The 25,000-nt window shown below is 46.9% G+C and overlaps 1 protein-coding gene across 1 annotated transcript in view; it reads left to right on the forward strand.

The window, feature by feature from the left end:
- The window catches only part of tenm2a (teneurin transmembrane protein 2a), a gene marked incomplete at both ends in the record, with an annotated part of 167,439 nt that overhangs the window by 72,850 nt on the left and 69,589 nt on the right, over positions 1-25,000 (forward strand). The window lies entirely within an intron of this gene.

The following is a 25,000-nucleotide window of genomic DNA, read 5'->3' on the forward strand; positions in this document are numbered from 1 at the left end:
GAGTAGTGATAGTAATATGAATCTCCCTAAGCAACCTGGCTTATATTTGCCTGCGTGTGTGAATATGACTGTACGGCTTGACCTGTCAGATTTACGGGAAAGCTCAGCCACGTTTTTGCCATTGCACACAGTGGTATCAGAGGAGATGTAATTTATTTTACTGTAATGAGGTTGATTCAATTCCTGTCTTATAGCACAGAGTAAAGAGACGCGATAGGCCTTTGCTTTGGTGTGCTGATATCCTACGGGAGTCTGTCTATGAACTAAGATGAAAATATGTGCAGTTTGTCCTCCAATCCTCCGCCGCTTCCCTCCAGCGCTCCACTTCTCCTTCCTTTGCTCTGTTTTCATCCCCTGTTCCCTCGTTAGCCTGTGTTCGTTCCCTCTCGGGTTCTGAGAGGGACGAGTGGGTGATCACCATGGGGACCGCAAGCGCGTGCTTGCGCATGTGTGTGTGTGCGCACTATAGAAAGGAGACAATGGAGACCCGATAGAGAGGAGAAATGAGCTCTCTAGCTGTGGTGGCATCTGGTGTTTCCACGAGTAGGGAACTGGTGAGGGGAGGCGGACACGGGTGCGACGCCAAACCGGGTCCCAGCGGCTTCGCCGAGCAGCTCAAACTATGTTCCTTATTAGGAGTGGCCAGAGTCGGGAGATTTAGAGAGATTGGGAGAAGGAGCGGCGGAACATACAGTCCTGGCCCTATAGGAGGCAATCTGTTCATTGCTGGAACTTGTTGATATAACATTCCTCTTGGACTACCTCCTCTAGGAGTTGGGCGTCAGGCTTCCGGCCCTATGGCTCCACACTCTCTTTTTGGGGATGGAGCAGTTAATCCGGTACAGCGAGAAGCGTCCAGCCCCTTCTGCTTCGCCTCGCAAGGCCGTCTCCCACACAAGCCTCGATCATCATGTTTCCCTCCGATTTGTCGGTAGTGACCCTCAACCGTTCAAAGTACGGAGAGGTTTTCTGATCCGACAAGAAGTGCTGATTGACAGAACAAGAGAGCTTTTTTTTTTTTTTTAATTTTAGATCTCTGGAGCACCGGGGCGCACCTCCGCCGCTCCACGGTGTGCGTGGAAATCCTAGCCGACGTTGTTTTCGACGGCTCAGAAATGCGCCGTGCACTACCTCGGACGATAACGCAATCAGGCGCCGACGTCCCCGACCAAAAGAAACTTTCAGAAAAAAAAAAAAAAAAACATTTGTTAAATGGATCTTCAGCAAATGAGGCGCTGCTTGTTAAATGAAGAATCAAATAATGTGCAGTTAACGATAAACAGAACCCCATCATCGGGCCACTCTAATGATAGTCTAATTGAATTTCTTTTATGGCAAAAGAATTAGAACAATCATTTTGACGACGCAGCCACGGGCTATCTTGCGGCGCTGGATCATCAATAAAAATAGCCAGGCATTTTGAATCTCTGCCATTTCCTGACACCGTAGTGACGGCTTTCGAAAGCCTGCGCATGCACGTTGTTTATGATTTAAACAGATTTTCACTCTCTCCAGTAACAGCAGCCTCTTGTGTATTCCAAAAAGGCTGCGTCAGACCCTATCACTTTCATGCTCCTGCTTTCCACTCCAGTGAAGAACTGATTAAATTTCTCTAATGTTCTCTAACAGTTTTTCTTTTTTTTTTTTCTTCACATTCACACACTCGCGTCGTCGTCGCCGCCCAGAACATCTAGTGCAGCAAGTCGCTTGGCAGTGAGCATCTCTCCGGAGCCGTTCCTGCCTTATCTTAACCACAGTGTATTCCAGAGCCACCCAGGGTGCCTGCAGACGAGACCCAGCCGAGGCGGCTCCTGTCTGGGGGCGAGCTGTGCCAGATGGGGGGGTTGTGGAGCAGAAAGATAGATGGAAGTCAGGGGGCCTCGAGGCAAAGAGGAGCCCCGTGACATTGAGGGGCACAAGTGGCCGCAGAGCTGACAAGATGAGAAGTGATATGCCCCCGCTATCCCTGCCAGTCACGCCACCTCATTAGAGACCGAGGAGAAAAAATACAGGGAGGAAGATGAAGAAAAAAAAAAAGGGTGAGAGAGCGATAAAAAAGAAAAGAAAAAGGACCTCATCTTGATTTCTTTGGCACTGGTATTTATCATAGCCGTGAACTCATTTTAAGCAGAATTACACTTAGCGTGTGGCTCCGCAGCTGTCAAGCAAAGTACATCAGAGGTTGTTGAATTAGCATACTATATGTGTGTGTGTGCACACTAGCATTTCAATAAAGTTTTACTGCAGAGGAGACTGGCACGGGCTCTGTGCAGAGGCCGTGCTGTTTGCATCTGTGTGTGTGCATGAGTGGATGCGCGTGTGTAACAAGGGACGTGCCGGGGAAATGGGTGGCGAGGGGCGGAGGAAAAAAAAGTAAAAAGCATGAATTTTTAACCCCTGGCTAAGCACCCCAGTTTAGCTGTCTGTGAAATCCCACCGTGGACAATACTAATACGTGCATTCTTGTGTGAGATGATAGGGCCTTGTTGCGCCGGCAGAACGGAAGTGAGCATTAAAAAGCTCTCTCATGTGTTCAGACCATAATAGAATCCATAGGATGGAAATCCCAACAATCGTTTTGGTAGGCAAGACAGTAGAACACTGCAGTATTCCGATGTGCGCGTGTGGGCACACACACACACACACACACACACACACACACACACATACACACACACACACACACACACAAATGCACGTATTCCGTCCGCTGCCTCTGAAGCTAAATACTTGATTGATGGTATAAGCTGTGAAGAAATGCTCTCTGTCATGTCTCTAAAGGTTTGTAATTGCTGCAGTGAAAGGATGCTCACTCGCCTGGAATATTGATCCTAATGGAATTACTATCCTCCACCAGAGAGAGAGAGAGAGAGAGAGAGAGAGAGAGAGAGAGAGAGAGAGAGAGAGAGAGAGAGAGAGAGAGAGAGAGAGAGAGAGAGAGAGAGAGAGAGAGAGAGAGAGAGAGAGAGAGAGAGAGAGAGAGAGAGAGAGAGAGAATCCGAGGGGAGAATGGACCAGCGGGGATGGAGTCGGGCCGGTAGATAGAGGGAAGGAGCGTGCGCGAGGAAGCCTTTTCTCTGATCGTTCAATGGGGAAACGCAGTGTGGAAACGCCACTCGGCTCGTCGAGGACACGTTGAGAATAGAGGAGGAGAAGAGGTAGCGATCCCGGCGCTCCCATGGGAGAGATCATGGAGCCGCAGCATGGCACCCTCCATGCGCACAATCCCCACCCGCCCAGCTCCCCCTGGTCCCCGGGGACCGTTGTTGTTGCGGATGTCGATGCAGCCGTTCGGGTACTGCTTCTGTCTGCGCAGCTGTTTTAATCAAACAGCACCGGGTTCATGCAGGATGTGAGCAAACTGTAAAATAATGGGAGAGGAAAATAATAATAATAAAATAAACATTACTGTATTAAAAATAGCCTCGAAGGAGAGAATTGTACCACCTCTAGCTGAGGCGAACAGCTCTGTGTAATTGAAATGGCTGCAATGCTCCCGGTCACAAATTCCACACTCCAGGAAAATGTACGTTTCTCCACTTTTGCTGATTACTCGTACGTTCAAATTCCCTCCTTCTCCTCCTCTCTCAGAAATAATCACCACCGGGGGCCATCTGTTTGTCAGTCATTCAGCCTGTCCATCTGCCGATCTGACTGCTGGAGCACTGACAGGGTGTCACGGTCATCAGCAAGTGGGCAAACAACAACACTGTCCTCCGCCGCTAATTGGGGCATTCGATTAGGGGGGCGTGGTGGGATAAACTTTTGCACTGCTTTTTTTTTTTTTTTTTTTTTTTTTTTTTTCTCAAAGCATCTGCTTTGAGGGTTTTTTTTTTTTTCACCGCAGGAATCATTTCGGGAACCAGGAACTAGGTTCCCTGAGGGACTTGAAATTGGTTCCACTTAAATGGTTCCCGGTCCCAAAAAAGACCCTGCAAGCGAGGTGATACTTGTTGGGGGAACCATTGAGGTAGAGTTTGGAGTACTGAACATTACTGAACTGATCAGTCAAACCTTCAAACACACCAACCGCCATTAATTAAATACTAAGATAATAAAATATTTCAATACCGGTAAATAAATACAACAACCGATGGGATAGCCCTGTGCCGAAATGATGTATCAAACGGCACTCCTGATTTTGCATAATCGCCACGGTTCCTAGGTGCGTCGACGAGAGCGACCAGCAACTCCGTTTCGGGACCGCTAAAGTTCCCCGTTTGAAAAGGTTCTAAAAACGAAAACGCTTTCTCATCTAGTTCTTGTACTTTGGTGGAAAAGAGGCTTATGTGTCTCTTTGCCTGTGTTTGAGTCTGTGTCCAAGCATGTCTGTGATGTGTGGTGCATCCATGTCTTTAGTCATACTAAAGCCACCGTGTCTGTGTGTGTGTGTGTGTGTGTGTGTGTGTGTGTGTGTGTGTGTGTGTGCGTGTGGGTGTGCGTGTGTCTGTGTGCGTGTGTGTGTTTGTGTGTGTGTGTGTGTGTGTGTGTTGTTGATGAGTGAAAGCAAAAGCGGAGTGTGTGTCTGTGACTCATAGTTTGGCTGGCTTTGAAAGTTTGTTTTCCCCTCTGCGGGGGGTCACAGGCAGAAATGACTGTGTTCAGAGCTCGAAGGGAACAAAGAATTGGGGATTATCCTGACAAAGCAGACATTGCTGGGGGGTGCGAGAAACAACAACCAGCTCAGCAACAAAACCAGTAGAGGAGATGATAATGATCAGCCGCAAATTGATTTAAAAGAGCAGAGAATGTTGGATTACTACACCCCCCCCCCCCCCCACACACACACACACACACACACACACATCCTTCACTCGACCTGCTCGTGGGGTGATTGTGAAAACGAGTTTTCAGTACCTTCAAAGACTTGTAATGCAGCCAGCAATTTCATTTTGACAGACAGACTTCTAAGGGTGCAACTTTTTATTCTGCGGCACAAAGGAAGCACTTTGCGTGCGTGCGTGCGTGAGAGCGCGTCCGCGTGTGAAACTCGGTTGTGATCAGACGCCCACCGTGCCGTCTCGGCCTTTCAGAACTGCAGGAGACTTGTAGAGGACAAAGAACAGCGCGGGAGGAGAGAGGACAAAAAAAAAAAGAAAAAAAAAAAGGTGGAGGATAGAAGAGGGCAGGGCGGTGTCGGCCTCACCTTCCGACAGCACTCGCATTACTTTGTGGAGCCGCACTGTTCTGCCGTCTCCGCCGGGTCAGCTACTCATGCGCCGAAAACACTTCCTGTTGATTTATTATTATGTTTTTAAAAGAGCCGTTCGCCGCGATGGGCTGTCGAGATTTCAAAATGTCGCGCCCTTCAAAGCCTAATTGCACATTATCACCATTGTAATTGTCAGCGCTTCCGTCAAATGGGTTGTTTTGGGTTGCGCGTCCCTTTCCCCCAGTTTAGGCAACACGTACAGTCACCGCTGAGATGAGCAGATTTACTGGTGGTCCGCACAAACAGTCGCAGTTGGCGACGTACACACAGACATTTCGTTTTGAACGCGAAAGACCCGCCAGTCACGCTGCTGGTGCCACGTCGACTGTTGAGTTTACAGATGGTTTCGCATATATTCCACATGCACGCACACACACACACACACGCACGCACACACACAGCCTTGTATACCATTAACGGGCATCCCCACCAGTGATCCTGCAGGTGGTTGCTTCTCTCAGCGGGCCTGTGTGTCAGACGAGCGCTTGACACTGATCAGTTACGACATCAGCTGGGCCACTGAAAGCCCCGAGGCGAGGTGCGTGAGGGTGCGGGGGCGGGGGGCTCCGAGGGCCACACACTCTGTTTTTTAGATGACATCATTGGCCTCGGGAGGCAGGGCATCGCCATAGGAGGGAAGCGCTGCGATGGCTTTCCACTGTACACTCTACAGCGCATAGATCCGGAATGTATGTACGTGTGCATACCCGTCCAGCCTTTTTGATCATATTACTGATTACTTATGTGCATTATCATTTATGTTGCTTACGTGTGTTTGGCAGCTACTGACCCGGGAGCGGTTACAATAATGACCAGCTAACCAGTCATTACGGGGGCCGAGGCAGAAGGTCACTGTGATGTGGCGCTGGCACAAATGGAGCGTATAACTCTGCATCCAGACTGGGATTGTCTCAGACAATAAACCCCCGCAGTTTCGCTGGCAAAATTTTTCCTGGAGTGACCCCTCCGCTTTTTACGGGCAGCGGCGAGAGGAACTCACACACGGGAAAACCCACAGACATAGATTATCTTTGGGTAGATTGATGATGTCTGAAGGAGGTGGTAGATTATTTCACCACAGATTTATGGTGTCTCAGAGGGAGCCCTGTTTCGAGCGGGCTGATTATGGCTGCGGGGCCCTGCATGTTCTTCACTGTGTGTGTGTGTGTGTGTGTGTGTGTGTGTGTGTGTGTGTGTGTGTGTGTGTGTGTGTGTGTGTGTGTGTGTGTGTGTGTGTGTGTGTGTGTGTGTGTGTGTGTGTGTGTGTGTGTGTGTGTGTGTGTGTGAGAGAGGGAGCACTTGTGAGCGTGCATATGTGCGTACTTGTGTGGTTGCTTTCAGGACAAAGCACGTTGAGACTGATGTACCTTGTGTGTAATAAAGAAGCAGCATAATGAGATGCCTAACTTTCCCCTTTTTGAATGATAGTTTACATTAAAAATGTAAATTAAAAAAATTCCACCAACCACCCCTCTCCCTCTCTCTCTCTCTCTCTCTCTCTCTCTCTCTCTCTCTCTCTCTCTCTCTCTTTTTCTCTCTCCCTCTCCCCATCGATGTGTCCAAAACAATTTTCTGCATGGGTCCCTTGCAGTTCTTTTTTTTTTTTCTATTTCTGTTTCCGTGTGTGTGTGTGTGTGTGTGTGTGTGTGTGTGTTTGTGTGTGTGTGTGTGTGTGTGTGTGTGTGTGTGTCCCCGTCCGTCCTGCTCCAACCCCTAACTGATTACGATTGCATTTTCTGCGGCCGAAAAGGATTGTGAGGCCCCAACGGAGAATTCAGAGATCCAAGGAGGAAACTCTTCTCTCTTTCCACTGTCCACCCCCCCCCCCCCCCCCCACACACACACACATCCTCACACAAGTGGCGGCTGGTGTCCTTCATTACTTGAGGTATTAGCATCACTAATGAGGTGTGAGTGGGGGACAAGAGGATGGAGGCGGGTAGGTGAGGGGGCGGCACAGCATCCGTTTCACTCGTAGTGGCGAGGGGGGAGGGGGGTGTGAGAGAGGAGGGGGTGGGGGGACTGGAGGAGCGGAAAAGAGTGGAATTAATGGGTCAAAAAAGAAGTGTGCTTGAGAACCATCTAAGAGGGAAGGGTGAAGAAAGACGGGGCACGCCGCGGAAAAAAAAAAAAAGGCGCAGCGTTAGCCCGACCAATGGTGCTCTTCCCTTCGTGAGCCATCTGCTCGGCACGCTGGCAAGTGGATATGAATGTGTGTGTGTGTGTGTGTGTGTGTGTGTGTGTGTGTGTGTGTGTGTGTGTGTGTGTGTGTGTGTGTGTGTGTGTGTGTGTGTGTGTGTGTGTGTGTGTGTGTGTGTGTGTGTGCTCGTGTGTGTGTGTTCTCGTGTGTGCATGTGTGTATACTCGTGAGTGGTGCTGAAAAACACAAAACATTCATGACTGGCAATTTGCTAGCGCACACATGCACGCCTTCACACACACACACACACACACACACAAACACACTTATTTACACACACACACACAAATTTCTTGTTATTTCATGGCACGGCCTCCAGTGTTCTACTTGTTGCGTCAGGTGTCCCTCAAGGCTCGGTTTTGGGTCCCCTTTTGTTTGCTATCTATATTTACAGCATGGGTCAAACCGCTCCTCAAGCACAGTTTCATTTTTAGCCGGCGATAGTAACTCTCAGTGATACCCTGCCTCCTTCACTGCTGTGCTCCTTTACTCCTTTACTTTCTGCCTTTCGTATTGTAGAGTCACGGATGTTTGTCTAATGCCAGGAAGACATTACACTATAGCTCCTCTTCCCAACACTGTAACCTCGCAGGGCGGTCGGATTGAATTAGTGTCATGGTTCAAGTATCGAGGCATTTCCATTGACGGTCGTTTAACTTTTAAAATTCATTTGAGAACTTAGTAATGAAACTGAAGCTCAAGCGAGGTTGTTATTTGTGAAGCAAATCCTGCTTTTCCCATGTTGCCAGGAGAAGTTGGTTGAGGCCACGTTCCCTCCCTTTGCTTGACTAGGGTGATGTACCTGCACGCCTCTGGATACTGTATACCACAGCGCTCTGTGGTTTGTCACTGGCTGCAAAGCTCTCACTCACCATTGACACACAAGTGGCGGTGACAAGTGACAAGTATGACAGACAGAGTCCAGTGGCCTTCCCTGGCCTCGCTCAGACTGACTCACTGGTACATATTTATTCACAGGTCCAGCCTTGGTCTTCTCGGTATATGTAGGTATATCTCACTCAAAACTAGTAACTGTTGTCTGCGCTCAATGCACACCCTCCTACTGTTCGCCCTTAAGGTTCGCATTGAATTTGGCAACTAGGCCTCCATGTTGTCTGCCCTTGCAGCCTGCCGCTTGCAAACAGATTTGCAGCTGGATGAGCTGATCCAGATTCGGGCATTTAACAATGTAGTGAAGGGTTTGGGGGCAAATTCAATTTGAAATATTTTATTGCTACCCTAGCTAGATCTGTTTCCTCATGTCTGTCTTCTTAGGGATATGATTTCTGTGAGTTGCTACTGTATGCTTTGGGTTATGTGTTTTTAATGTTCGCTTGTATGTTGTTTGAAAAACTCTATTGCTGCTGTCTTGGCCATGGCTGCCTCGAAAAAGAGACTTGGGACCTCAGTGGGACCTTGTTAAATAAAGGTTTATTAATAATAATAATAATAATACGTGTGTGTGTGTGTGTGTGTGTGTGTGTGTGTGTGTGTGTATGTGTGTGTGTGTGTGTGTGTGTGTGTGTGTGTGTGTGTGTGTGTGTGTGTGTGTGTGTGTGTGTGTGTGTGTTTATGTTGTAGTTCAAAAAGCATCTTTTCTCCTGATGAACCTGTTGTTGGAGAAAGCTGTTTAAGTGCCTGGTAACAGAAGTTAGAAAAGCCTCCCTATGTCGCTCGCCATTCATTCCTCTCTCTCTCTCTCTCTCTCTCTCTCTCGCGCGCGCGCTGTCTCTGGCTCTTTCTTTCCTTCTGCTCTTTTCTTTTACTTTTTTCATTTTCGCTATGCGCCAACCTTCAAGCTTTCTGCCCTCATATCTCTTTCACGCCATCACTCTTGTTGTTGTTTATTAATAATAATAATAATACGTGTGTGTGTGTGTGTGTGTGTGTGTGTGTGTGTGTGTGTGTGTGTGTGTGTGTGTGTGTGTGTGTGTGTGTGTGTGTGTGTGTGTGTGTGTGTGTGTGTGTGTGGGAGAAAGCTGTTTAAGTGCCTGGTAACAGAAGTTAGAAAAGCCTCCCTACGTCGCTCGCCATTCATTCCTCTCTCTCTCTGCTCTTTTTTTCGCCTTTTTATCATTTTCGCTATGCGCCGACCTTCGAGCTTTCTTCGCTCATATCTCTTTCACGCCATCACTCTTGTTGCTGTCATTCTTTTTCCCCTTCCTCCTTTTCCCTTCCTCATGTTGTTTTTTTTTTTTTTTTCGTCTATCGTCGCTGCATCCAGCGGAGTCATTTGGCGCTCTGCACTGTAGCTAGCAGCCCGCTCGCTGATATAGATGCCTTCCTATGAAAGGCATTTGTTTCCTTTACTGTCACTGCACAATAATCAGCCACTCTAACGTAATCAACATATTGCCCTGGCGGTAAATACAGCTGAGCAAGTGTGTCTGCGCATGTGGACGCTTGTTTGCGTGCATGTTGCTTGTGTGTACAGTATGCAAAATGTGTTTCTTTGCAGATGTGCACCCAAGTTCTGTGTGTGTGTGTGTGTGTGTGTGTGTGTGTGTGTGTGTGTGTGTGTGTGTGTGTGTGTGTGTGTGTGTGTGTGTGTGTGTGTGTGTGTGTGTGTGTGTGTGTGTGTGTGCGCGGGTGTGTGCATGCCTCTGTGAGCGCAGGTTGGGGGTGTGTGCTTGCCATGTGACAGAGAGAGATGATTCTCTGCGAAGAAGCAGTTTGTTAGCGAATTAAAGTTAATTAGCCAACTTTCAGTTCCCAACGCAGTAATTGGGCTCATTTCTCTCTGTTTCCTCCAGCTGGCTTCTCTCTTCCTCTGCAGAGAAAGGAGGATGGAGGAGGGGGGGAAGTGATGGAGGGGCAGGGGGTGGTAGGAGGTGTGTGTGTGTGTGTGTGTGTGTGTGTGTGTGTGTGTGTGTGTGTGTGCGTGTGCGTGTGTGTGTGCATGCGATCATGTGTGTCTGTGGTGGAGTAGGGGGTGCGTGGTGTATTACATGTCTGTAGGGGTCTGCAGAGCACTCCCGAGCGTACCCCCCTGGGGAAAGAACCACTTGTGCCGGGGAACCAGACGAAGCGAGGTATTAACTGCGAGATAATGACGAAAAGGGAAGAGAAGATGGAATGAAAGAATGAAGAGAAGGAGAGGAGCGAGGAGACATAAGTTCGGAGGAAGTGGAAAGCGAGGGAGAGAGGCGGAGGGGGAGAAGGGAGGTGGCGACAGAACAGTCGGAGCAGCGAGAGGAGAAGTGATGAAACCGTGGGGCCCCTCAGCATTCGAGTTCGGAGTCCTCGGAGTCCCAGCTCCGGAACCCCCCATTCTCCCCCCCGCCCCACACACACACACACACACACACACACACACACACACACACTCCCCGATCCCCCTCTCATGTCTGCCGCAGATGGCCCTATAAATCAAGACGCCACGGCTCTAATCTTGAGAAGAAAGTGAAGCCTCCGCAAACCGAGATGTACGTACAGCAGAGTAAAGGAAGGCAAGACGGGCGGAGAGAGAGGAGAGGAGAGGGATTAAAGATAGACTGATGAAAGAGGAGAGCGGGGCCCTCGCTTGGTGCAGCAGCCTGATGATCAGTAGATCCTAATGAAGGTGGAGATGCCCCACAGGAATCCCGCGCTCTTTTTGACGACCGCTGGGAATGGCAATTTATGCACACTGCACTGTAGGAAGATGTGTATTCGCAGACAGGCTTGCAGAAACACACACACACACACACACACACACACACACACTAAATATACATATATATATATATCCTGTACCATAATCATACTTGCCATAGACTATATTCACGAGCTGCAACAAAAAGTATATGGTGCACTCACCCCTACCACATCGACCTTCATGTTGTTATACGTATAATAGAAATCTACATGAGCGAGGTGATACGGTTATTATCCCATGCCAGCACAATACTCCAGCTTTTGGCCTCACTGTGCACATAAGAATCAAAGCATTCAACAATATGGCTCAGATTTGTTTATTTTTTTTGCCTTCCGTAGATACTCTGCAGAAAGGAGCCCCAAAACCCTCTCGCGGTGCTTTCCTTATCGTTCCTCGGCCCCTCCACAATCTTCTGGTCCTCTTTTCCCAGCACATTAGCCTCCGAGCGCTGTCATTTTTCTGGTTACGATAGTGATATTGTTGTTCCGGTCGGTGTGTTGATAAAAGGGAGATAAGGCAGGAGTGGGAAACAGGAGGCTGGGATGAAGGTGGGGGTGGGGGGGTGCTGAGGTGTGCAGCGTACTGAAATGGGCAGAAAACAAGTTGTTTCGGAGCCATCAAGGGTCTGTGTAGCCGAGAGAGCGAGAGCAGAGAGAGATGGACTTAGGGGACGTGTACCTTAAAATCAGCAGGCCAAAATCAAAGGTTTATTAGACCATGGACCCAATTGGATAACATTTGGTTTCTGGGACCCCAGATCTGACAAAGATTTGCAGATAGATGTGCACGTGCATGTGATAGATATGACAAACATCCCATAACTGTCGCTAATATAGTTGGAGAAGTAGTCATTAGTGCACATTCTCTCATGGCGCTGACGTCATGTAAATGAAATAACGGTGAACTTTAACTATTAATCATTTTGCCTGGGGACTCCCCGGAGCATCTTTAAGGCCCCCCGGGGGTCCCCCAACCCCGCGTTGAGAACCACTAGATTAATGGATATGGATTACCATTTGTATTTTATAATTTCCTATGCTCGTGATCCTTCACTTGAGTCACCGCTTGATGTTAATAATAGTAATGCCTTTGCTTTCCCGGCGTCGCTTCGCCCACGCCAACACAGTTCAGCGGATCGACTTGAACCCAAAGTAAGAGCGGTAGAGAGGGGTCCTCGATGTGTGTGTTGTGCGTTTGTGACACACACACGCACACACACACACACACACACACCCACAGAAGAGCCCGTCCGCCTCCTCTGAGGTGACAGCGTAATGGCCGTACAGTGGGACAGGTGGGTTTTAGAGAGGAACAGCAATGGCCGCCACGAGGCGAATTGGACGGATCGCGTCGAGAAGGCGCCCCGCTCTGGCATTTGGGCCGCAGGAGGTTGGACCCCCTCTCCTCCTCCCTCCCCCTCCTCCTCTTCCTCCTCCTCCCCTGTCTTATCTTGTCAGACACAGGCGTAGACTTCTCCCTCTTCTTTCAACTCTGTGTATACTTTTTCTTTCTTTTTTTTTTTTACATCTAATGCGGTTACCCTGACCTTTTGCATATGCCACCTAAAATGGCTTCTCATTTTGTCGCCGTACATTATAGTCTCCGAGCTGCACTTTTCTCTCTGCCTGGCGATAATGGCCTTTTTTTTTTCTTTTCTTTTTTTTTTGCGTGTTTGTTTTTCTGTTTTTCTTTTTTTTTTTTTCTTCTTTTTTTTTGTTTCATAAAAGATTAGATGACCATTTATTTATTTTTCTCCCGCTAGAGCTTGCCATCATTCATCCCTCCTTTGAATGGCCAAATAAACATTTACAAGGTACAAGATTCGCTTTTGTATTCCTATTGTGTTCCTTTGGAACATAGTTCAGACTTTCAGACGTATTTATTCCTTAGTTGTAAAAAGAGATTGACTCATGGGCTATTCACTGCTTCCAAGGATGCACGGTTTATTACAAAATGTAGAGTTGGCCATCTGTACAACTTATTCCCCGCTCCCTGGATGGTTGCCTATGTGCACACGTGCACGCGCACGCACGCACGCACGCACGCACGCACGCACGCACGCACGCACACACACACACACGCCCACACACACACACACACACACACACACACACACACAGACTAACAGAAATATGAAGTCAGGCTGGAGAGGTGCTGTGAGTTGTAGTTAAGGAGGAGGGGTCTTAGTTACCTCTAGGTTAATGATCCTCATTAATATGCGCTAATATACCCGAGGTCATGCGGTAATTAAAAATCTCATCCAACGCTCTCAGCTTAAACTGAACGACTTACATCCTTCATCATACAAAAACGAGCGATTTATTTTTAATTTTTTGTGGGCGTGGGGGCGGGGGGGGTGGTATTTGTCTCCCAGGTCCGCGGTTCACAGCGACGGGGGGTATAGGACTGAAACACCGAGCGGTGAGCGGTGACAGTGGCTGTCTGTCTCTCTTAGTGTTTCACATCTGCTCAGGTGGGCACAACTGTTTATGAAGCGAGCGTGGCCCATGCCTTGGAGGGTTGCATCACGTTTGCAAGAGAAGTGTTTATGCAAAACGTGTCCTTGTCCTAATGCGTGGAGTCCACCAGCGCCGGGACCTGTCGTCACCCCGCGGGGAGCTGATGCAAGGTGTGCTAATTGTGTGGCTGTGTGACGATTCACGTGTTTGCGTGGGGTGTCGCAATACCAACATATTTGTTTCTCTGTGTGTGTGTGTGTGTGTGTGTATGTGTGTGTGTATGTGTGTGTGTGTGTGTGTGTGTGTGTGTGTGTGTGTGTGTGTGTGTCCATGCATGCGGGTGTGCCTGCACATGCATGGCATCAACCGGCAGGGTTTTTGCTGAGGTATATCTGGAAGGCTTGTGACTCACCACATCTTTGCAGTGCACACACACACACACACACACACACACACACGTACGCTCTCTCAGCCATCCGTGAACAAAGCAGTCACTGCTTCAAAGGGCTCAGATATGCATGGTAATCTCCCATCACTTCAGACCACTCACTCTTCTTCCACCACACACAAGCAGAAATGCACACTCACACCTCACACTCTCTCTCTCTCTCTCTCTCTCTCTCTCTATCGCTCTCTCACACGCACACACACGCACACACACACGCACACACACACGTACACACACACACACACACACACACACACACACACACACACACAGGCATATGCCATCCTATGAAAGTGAGGGCAGGGTGGAGGAGTGGGGCAGCGATAGAGGACGGTTGTTCTAGATTGTTAACCTTCAGAGAGCGCGGATAGAGGAAATAGAAGACGGTTTACTGTGGAGTTTTTTCACTTCTCTGTCCTTTTTTTTCCCCATTTTTTGCTGTTGCTGTTCTGACTATAAATAGACTGGAGAGCCATAGAACACTCTCAGACATCAAAGGGAGGAGAGGGATTCACTCAGCAACAGGCCTCAGTGCAGTCATTATCCACTGGCTGAAAATACATCAATGCCATGTTGACTGATCCCTGTGTAAGGAATGGGAGTGTGTGTGTGTGTGTGTGTGTGTGTGTGTGTGTGTGTGTGTGTGTGTGTGTGTGTGTGTGTGTGTGTGTGTGTGTGTGTGTGTGTGTGTGTTTATGTGGGTGCACATTCCTCCCAGTGTACGAATGTCCATGAGCACGGCCATGCACCTAATTGCCAAAAGAGCCATTGCTGACTCTGATATTTTCAATGTATACCCTACATTATATACCCTTAAGAAATCTACCCTGTGCATAGTATGGTCTTTGTATATTCTGTATATTTGTGTCCCACCACAGCAAAAGCCACCATGTCGCGCATTTCTAAAATCGCCAGGAGCAGCCAAATAAGTTGAATAAACCTTTCTTGAAGGAAAATTAGATTTTACCAGATTTGTGTTCCTTTGTGGTTTTTTTTTTATCTTTCAACGTATTTTCAAAACCGAGTTTGATATATAAATAGTAGAAAAATGTTAAACCGTGGAGTTAAATATTCCCGTTAGATTACATGGGGAAACGCAGTTCACTTACCAAGACGTTGAACAGCGCTGAACAAATGCTGATTGAATCATATTTCGGACCTTAATCTGGCCAGTGCGATAGGGCCAAACAGTATAAGCAGCGGGTACTGGACCATTTTCCTGCGATGATATTCAGTTCTCTGACGGCGACGCGGAGAACGACAGCGCTGCTGAATCTCTTATTACTCCGGACTTGGAGAACATATCAAACAGCGGATTTCAAACTTAATGTGAAACGGAATATTTTCAAGAACCACCGGAGGAGACTGACGATACCTGCGTTGTTTGATGACGTGGGAAAGGTTAGTGACAGAAATTTAGATTTCAGATTTTCTGAGACTCATAATATTGATCGATTCTAGCTTTTTTAAAAACAAAATTAGTTGTGTTTTGTTGAGCTGTTCGCGATTGACCCATTCGGCATTATGTAAAGTAGCCATGAGGCTTTGTTTGTCCGCCAACCCCATTTGCATTGTGGGAGCTGGCTGAATGAACCTGGTGTGGGTAAAACTTTGGAGGTGATTACCTCAGAGGCACGGTTTGCCACCTCCTTGTCATTAACAAGTCATAGCTTTAAAAATATTTGCTTGATTTGCACAAGTGACACCTTGTTTGGAAGCTCTGATTCTCCACTTTCAAATGATGCAAAATCCGCCAAATGACCCTAAAGTATGCGGTGGGTCACATTTTCATTTATCTGAATATTTCTGTTTTGTATTTTTTGGGCTATTTAAACATATTTTGTGTTCATGCTGTATATTGTATATATACAGTGGGAGCCACTTGAAGAGGACTGTCCCAGCAGTCTCTCGGCTGACAGCCAAATGGCAACCAGCTTCCAGTCAATTTCCAACCAGTTCCCAGTCAAATACCAGGAGTCCCCAACCGGCTGGGATTCCTCCCCCTCATGTGTCCTGACAGGGCTGTTTAATTTCAACAGTAAACAAGCCCATTCATTCAATTGCAGTGTGTCATCATGAGTTGGCGCTAACTTCACAAAAACACATTCACATTTCAGGGAGAGGTTTCAATGGACCTGAGATACTGTCCTTTGAATCCTGACCAGAGGTCATCTTTCAAAGTAAAACATTTTTAAAGCTAATTTTTGTCTTTATGCTTTAGTCTAATCTACATGTTGCACAGCTTTTTCATTTCAAAGTAGAAGCTGTTTAATATTTACATTTTTAAAATTACAAAGTTCAACAGCTGTATCACGACAGCACTCAGACTAGATCTATATGATTAAAGTTTTAAGTTTATCGTCAAATACTTGATAACAATGCAAGCATCATTACCGGTAATGAGACTCTTAGTCTCAGAGCCAACTCAACTTTACATAATAAGTAAAATAAGTGCATAGTAGTGATTAAAATAAAATTATATTTAAAATAAATCTAAAAAATCTTAAATGCAAAGGAGTAGTGTAGTATAAATAATATAAAAGTGTTTACCTAAAAGAAAGACAAAATAAAATACAGAGAATAATGCTTGTGAGTCAACTTGATGGTGGACTTCTTAAATAGTCGTGGGCCACAACAATACAGTGTCATACTGAATGGCAAGAGAGACACTGTGTTGCAAGACAAACACTGCAATGTCCTAAGAGGTAAGACAAAACAGGTATGCAATGCAATGCATTATATATTAAAGCGACTAGTGGTAAACTCTTGTGCCGGTTAGTCCCTGCCCTGGAGCAGGAGCGAAATAAATTGCTCGAAACTGAGTTCTAAGAACAATGATCGTTCCTTCGGTAGTTCCTGCAAATTCAAAATGAGTGAAAATTTGCAAAAAAACAATAAAGTATATCAGTTTGAACTTTAAATATCTTGTCTTTGTAGTGTATTCAATTGAATATATGTAGGTTGAAAGCAATTTGCAAATAATTGTATTCTGTTTTTATTTACATTTTGCACAACGTCCCAACTTCATTGGAATTGGGGTCCGATTTATTGTGTATGTGTTTTGAAATATTTTCATTATTTTTGTGTTTTTGGGTTCCCTTCCAGATACCTCAAAGATTTGTTATGATTACAACAAAATGTGTAGCCCACCACACACAATTTAATTTAATTATATATCCTCTACAATTGAAGTCAGTTAAACCACTGACCTAAGTTTATTTATTTATAGGTTTATAAAATACATTCTGTTCCCCGAAATGGATTTATAATTGTGATAAATAATCATGCTCACAATATTGACTAAAATAATTGATTATCATTTTAGCCATAATAATGCCCACAGCTGCAAACACCGCCTCATCAAAGATTACACTGTAACCAGGCCGAACAAATGAACTTATGCAGTCACAAAACACAGATCGGAACAGAGAGCCAAAGCACACTTGTCCATTGAACTTTAATGAAGGGCTGACAACCCTGGACAACCCCAGCTTTATTTTTATTATTATTTGTATTCTCAATTTTTTTGGACTGTTTCGCTTTTTTTAAGCAATTTTTTTTCTCATATGAGGACTAAATGGCCAAGTTCCTTTCTCCACACACACTTACACACACACACACACACACACGCGCACACACACACACACACATACACACACACACAGAGGACTTTCATAAGGCACTCTCAGCCCTTATTGCAGACTAAAAAAAATATGGAACCAGTTTCACTATAAAATCCACTGCCAACGACGTACAACCCCTCGCCTTTTTAATGAAAAGTGCTTCAGCTCACTCTATAAATGTATTCATCGAGTGCTGGCCACTTTATGCAAGTGCCGTCATGATTTTGCTTTAGCACAGATAGAACAACTGCGGAAATAATTGCATAATATTTTTTATTTTTTATTTTTATTTTTTTAAGCGTTATCATCTACATTTACGCGCGGACGTACCGTGTTGTTGTGCTTATTCCCTTGTTATTGTAAGCTTCTCCGTAGTTAAAAACAGAAGTATTCCTATTAGTTTTAAGATTGTATCCGCCTTCTGGTTTCATGAGCTTCCTCTTCTTTGGGATCAGACCGTCAAATGTATTCACACACAGATCTGCCATGGAGGGACATTTCCCAGAACAGCGGCAAATGGCTTATGGATCGTTGCGAGGGGGGGTTTGGTCGCCTCCAATTTAATTCACTGCGATCACCGCCTGCAATCCTGGTTGAGCATGCACGCTCATGCACACGCACGCACACACGCGCACAAACACACACACACTCACACACACAAGTGTATCCCCCCATTGCAGATCCGTTCTGCAGTTCCAGAGCATGTTGAGAAGCGATGAAAGGCTGAGGGAAGAAGGTCGATCTCCTCGCACCTGCGGTGTAGCCTCTATATATCTGCGCCTGTGTGCGTTACCACGTTCATCCCAGTGGAAGAGGCTATTTATTCTGATTCCCCTTCATTGAAGGCCCGATATGTAGCATCCATAACAACACCATCAATCCACAACATCAGCAACATGGATGTAATTTATATGTTAATGCCGGGCTCCATGGCCGCCCCCGAGTCACGGGGAGAACATCTCTGACAATGGACAGCGCGGCGGTTCTGTGGAATCCTAATGCTACATATAGGAATGGACGTGCATGTGAACGATGCAAGTGCACGCACATAAACACGTGGGCACACACACTGTCGCACACCTGCCGACAACAGGCGGCGGCCTGTTTCAATTAGTGTGTGTTGATAAGCAGCGCCGGCGTTGCTAGCGCATCATGGGGTTAAAGGTTGAGTGTGTTGCTCCGTTGTCAGCTAATGTCTCTCCTCCAAATGGAAAACAACCACTCCAGAAGGAAGAGGAGGAGGAGAAGGAGGAGAAGGAGGAGGAAGAGGAGGAGGATGAGGAAGAGGAGGAAGAGGAGAAGGAGGAAGAGAAGGGGTAGGAGGAGGAGGCGCCGAACAACATTCACACCTGGAATAACTCAGGAACACAGGCAACATTTTATTTTTCCTACTTTTTACAACTCCTAGATGGTGATCATTGCCTTTCCAGCAACAAGTGCACAAGATTGCGTCCTCCATTTGTTTGAAGATTTTATCCGGCCACGGCACTTTTATTTTGACATCAAACCACTCCGTAGTGCAATCTATTGGTTGTGATGTTCACTGTAGTGAAAAAAGCGTGGTACAAAAAAAATAATAATCATCCTCATGAATCTTTATCTAATACTTGTTTAATTTACCATTATTAGACCCTAGAAATGAGGGTTGATCTTGGTGTATAAATGGTTTACTCCGTCCCTGTGTGCTCCATACTCCGGGATGGGAGGGGTCATTCATTCTAGATCATTTCCGAGCGGCCTTGCAATCTTTGTGTGCTGGTTCTCAATGGAAACTGTTTCAGTTTGCAGTTGAAAAGCTTTACCAAGGTCAAGGCCTTTAAACTATATCTCTCTTTATCTTTTCCACGTTTCCTCTTTTCAAACGTTTCTTCTCTGTACGGCTCGAGGGCAAACGTTCTATTTCAAATGACTGGAGTTTTCAAAGTTTTACAAAGAACCATAACATGTCGGTGGAAAGGGGACGCATGTAACTCAAATATATGAATTTAGCTGTGTTCTAAGGAAAAAAAAAAAAAAAGTGAAAGCTAAAATAAGTTTCAAACACGGAATTTTACCGATCACCACTTATTTTGCCACGAAATCTGAAGAGCAAATCTGGAGAGATGTTCTGGCCCCGTTGTTCACGAGTGCAGCGTGCAAAACCACTGTCACAACCTCCCAACCTCCAGCGGAGCTTGGGCGGCGACCGCAGACGCTCCGGCCGTCTCGAGCCTCGGACGCAGGGCTTTTTCGGCGCTTTTTCGACCGACCCCGTGGCACCCAGCGCGAGGGTCCCTCCAGACCTCGGCGTCGAGGAGATGAAACGGTGGGGAGGGTAAAAGGATGGGAAGGGCCCCGGGGCCAGGCAGGAGTCAGATGCTCGGTCACACATCACAGCCCAATAACAGAGGAGCAAACGATACGATCGTCTCTCAGAGCCGAGAAGCTCAAGTTTGTTAATTAAAACTCTGTCCGCCCGAACCCCGCCCGCCCGCCCCCCACCCCGCCCGCCCGCCCCCCGCACCTCTTTAACTCACTTTATTGCACATTGGCATAATCTCTGGCATAGTTTATTACGCCGTCTCCTGCGTAGCGGGGCGTGCGGGCGGAGACAAAGAAAGACAAGATCCGCTTTGTCACGTGCTGGCGAGCACGTGCGCAACGCAGCCACGGGCTCACAAACAAACAGGTGTGCGTCTTGTCGGCGCCGCCCGCTCCCGCGCCGCCGCTCGCTGTGAAACATTTAAACGGGCCGCGGGGAGAACCGGGAGGGGGGTGGCGGGGAGGAAGAAAAAAAAAAAAAAAACGGCTTGGGAGAAATGGAGAATGAGGAGAGGAAGTGGCAGTTGGAGGGAGGGAGAGAAAGAGGGGATCAAGATGGAGGAGACAGACTCTGCTGTATAGATAAAGAGAGAAAGGGGCCCATTGTGTCAGCAGCTGTCATCGCTAAATAGCCCTCAGATCACTGTCAGACGCTATCACACATACGCACGGAACCGCATACATTCACATATTATGCACATACTCACACCACACACACGCACAGACACACACACACACACACACACACACACACACACACACACACACACACTCACACACTGACTGACAGCTCCCCCTCAGTCCAACATCTGTGCTGACAGCAGCCGTGGTAATGAGTCTCTGTATGTGCCAGCATGGCTATATTGCTATCGTTCTTTTATTTTTTATTTTTTTTATTTCCCTTCCTGTTGTACCCCTCTTTCAATTATTTTCTGTTTCCCTTCTCCCCCTTTGCCTGTTATCCCTTCCCCTCTCACACACTCATCTTTATGCATGCGCAAATTGGATGAACCTTTTGAGTACGTCCGGGCGGAGTAAAAAAAACACATGTAAAAAAAAAACACATATAAAAAAGGAGATCTTAAGCCTGGCAACTTGTTGAGTGTCTGTGTGTGTGCGTGCGTGCGTGCGTGCGTGCGTGCGTGCGTGCGCGTGTTGTTGGTTTTTTTTCCGTGCGCTCTTGTTTGTAAAATCCAGGTGTGTCGCGTCGCACACGGAGAAATTAAGGGAGGGAGGGATGAAGTGATGATGAATGGCTCTCGTTAGAGGGGTAATTTGTCTCTCCCTGTCTGACGGGGCTCCAGCTGTCGCTCCATCCCTCGCTCCGCTCGGCTCTCCTCCGCCGACCACTCCTCACCTCAGCCAGATGGGCGGACGGATGGATGGAGCAAGGCGGGCAGGTGGGGGTGGGGGGAGAGAGCGAGGGAGGGGGGACAGAAATAGAGACAAGGACGGTGAAAGGAGAGATGGGATGTCAGGGATCCGGAGGAGAGGGGAGATGAGCGGGGCAATAGAAGAGAGGGGAGAAGAGAGGGTTCCTCCACGGGGTTATTCAACAGTCAGCAGAGGGAATTATGCCTGGACAACATAATGCCATTTCACACCACAGGACGGCTTTGCAGGAGGAGACAGGGGGACAGAGCGGCTCCGTCTCGAAAGCAGCACCGTGCACCCGGCGCTCGCCTGGCTTTTGCCTGGCGCTAGCCCGCCCCTCGCCCGCCGCTCGCCCACCGCTCGCCCGCCACTCGCCCAGCCCACCTGGGATTGACTTGCTCCTCCCCAAACTTTTTCCGCCGGTCAGGGGAGCCGCAGACGGTGGGAGGTGCGTCCAGGTGGGAGGTGCGTCCAGGTGGGCGGCGCGCTCGCTGGGAGGGGATCGGGAAACGAGCCCAAAAAAAGAGGAACCGTGTGTGAGATCCTCCAGAGTCTTTGTACTAATAACACAAAGCAATTTCCACTGACCTTTCTAGAAATGTAGGGGGAAGAAATGACTGAGTTAAGGATGCCCCACAGCATAATTGCTAAGGAGATTAAAGTTCCCTTAATTGCTTTTGGCCAACTATTGCATTTTTTTTTTTTCCTTTTTTGTAATTAAAGTGATTTAAAATATTAATAACCACAGTCATATACACATACAGAGAGACACACACAAACTAGAACACACACACACACTGTCCACAGCCATCCATCCATACATGTACACTGTACACACACACTAATGCAACACACACACACACACACACACACATACACATTTCAGTTCCCTGCAGCCTGTCACCCGCAGCCTGACCAAAGGTCTTGTGGAATATGCAAATGGCCCACAATCAATGGAAGTGAGCGATCGATTCATTTAGATCAATTGTTTTTCCTTTTCCTTTTTTCCCCTCCCTCTTTATCTCCTCTCCCCTTTCTTCCAGCGTCTCTTATCTCCCAGCCCCCCGACCCCCGCTCCTCCTAATTGGCGTCCTCCGTTGCCGTCTCATCCCGTCTTTATCGGCTATAAGTTTTGTCAGCTCGCGGCTCCCGCTCGGTCCTCCTTTCTTTGCTCTCCCTTCTCTATTCCTCTCACTCTGTTCTTTTATTCCCCTGGTTACCCCCGTGACCTCTCTGTCTCTCATCTGGCCCCCTCTGTCAATCTCTCTCCCTCTCCCCTTTCTCTATTACTCTCTCACCTCCCCCAGCCCTCGTCCCTCTCCCCTCTCTCTCTCTCTCTCTCTCTCTCTCTCTCCCGCTGACCACACTGTTTGCTTGGCTATTGTTTATCCATTTCTCTCTGTTTGCTCTGTCGAGATTGGCCGGACAGATGTGCTCACACGCGCCCGCACACCGGCGTGCACGGGCACACACACACACACACACACACACACACACACACACACACACACACACCTAAACAGTGCCTGCGTCCCTCTGGGGTGTAGTTACTGTGAGCTGTGGATCAATGCTATAGCTCTGGTTTCCATGACGCGATGCTCCAAGCTGGAGCAACTTGGGCAGCAGGATAGAGCAAGGTACGACGGGCACCGCTCTATAGTCCATTACACTGTATGTACTATAATTATACTATAGGAGCTGTCACAATTATTACATGATCGCCTGGTCGCAATGTTTTTGTTTCTTTATAAAATTGTCATACTCCTCAATCATATTTTTCCATCCAAATGTAATGGAATTTTAAATCAATTATTTTTCGTAATAAATAGAATGTGAATTAAATGCTTTTCCATCAGTTGCATTGGGGCAAATTAACTCTGTCACCAATGTTTTCATGTTCCAATTGTTAACGTCAATCAGCAGCTCAAGACAGGTATTATTACACTGTTATAACCATATACTATGGTGTGGTATGAAATGGACCCCCAAAAAAAAAGACAGTCAAAGAAAATTTGGAATCGCAAAATATTTGTATGATAGTTAATCGTAAAATCATAAAATAGTCAGCTGAAGGGTCATCATCGTGACTGCCCCAACCACAGCCTTAAAAAGGGGTCCATCCATCAGGGCGGACGTGAAATCTCTCAGTATTCCTGCTTGAGGGCGAGAAAAGACATGATTACATATATCACTTTTATGCCAAAGAATTTCGGGTATGCGGCTAAGAAAACTGTGAAGTAAAGAAGTGTCACAAAAAACAGTGAATTCTCTGCTTTTCTATACTGTACGTGTTTTTTTGTTGTTTTTTTCCTTAGGCTCCTAACAGCTTTTTATATGTTTGTTCCTTCTGTGACTGTTGTTTCAGTGGCGTACAACAAAGAAGAGAGTGCTAATCTCTTTTCTGAAGGTGTGAAAGGCTCCGCTCTGTACCTTTTTTCCCTATTTGGTACCTTTTTTCGGCGGTGAAAAGAAAACACCTACGCACGGCGAGTTCATTAAAGACGAGAGGGGGAAAGAAAAAAGTCCAGCGGTGGTGAATTTGTAAAACGTGTTGTCCTTCGACTCTGAAGGGACGACATGTTCCCAAAACTGAACAATTAAGTCGCTTTTATTGACAGCTGTCAGGCCAACAAAAGCGTTCCCTAGCCCCGGGGGGCCATCGGTTGGGAAAATGAAGATGGAGGAAAAATAGGTGATTATCCGAATGTCAAAGCATCCGCGGGTTGACGCCGCTAATTAGAAGTTGTAATAACTTTAGTCCTTCAGTGGGTTGACTGGACTCAATGGCCTCATTCTTGCCACGTTGTTGATGGATTGAGCTGCAAATACGGCAGACATAATTATTCTATATTACGAGTGATCTCTAAATAGAATTTATTAGATTTGTCTTTGTCCTTGATTCCGGGCCTTTGGAGAGTAGAGTAAATCCTCTCCATCCCTCTTCCCTCCCTCTCCCGGGTGCATGGGGACAGCCTGATTGTGTCCACGCGTCCCACGGCTCCGACTATTTAAAGCCTCGGCTGATAACTTTCCTTTGTCTCAAGCTTGTTGAGGTAGAGGACAATGGTACTTTGGATGTAGGTCCTCGCGAAATCTCATGTGAGGACGGTAAGTGTGTGTGTGTGTGTGTGTGTGTGTGTGTGTGTGTGCGTGTGCGTGTGCGTGTGCGTGCGCGTGGGTGGCTGGGCGGGCGGGTGGGTGGTTGCGTGGGTGCAGGCATTAAAAGTGGCGCCAACCAAAGTCAAGTCAAGTCAAGCGAGACAGTACGACCGATGTAATATATTGTACCCAAGATAAGATCAGATAAGATAAGGGAAGACGAGGGAAGGTAAGATAGTACTTTATTAATTGACACACCCATGGGGGGAAATTCGGGTGTTAGGGCAGCTCAGCGAAAAACGTAGTGTAGGGTTACAGAGAGTAACAATATGTACACTGAGTAAAAAAATGTAGAAGTACAAAATGAGAATAAGTAATAGACAACCGTTTTTTTCATTGACAATGAATAAAGATATAAAATAAGCAATGTCCCAGAGCAGTATGTACAATAGTACCAGTAGTAGTATGAACCCTTTATTATCCTTTAACTAATCATTAATTTCTTAAGAAAGGGGACCAAAAAGCAATGAAATACAGTCTTTTAGAAGTATTAATGTATTTGTTTTTATTGTATTTTAATTTTAAATGGAGGGAATTGCATCTTTTTTTATGTTGGGCTGCTTGTGCATCTCCTCTTTGTAGTACGA

This window comes from Zeus faber (genome assembly GCF_960531495.2).
Source record: "Zeus faber genome assembly, chromosome: 10".
Classification (NCBI taxonomy): Eukaryota; Metazoa; Chordata; class Actinopteri; order Zeiformes; family Zeidae; genus Zeus; species Zeus faber.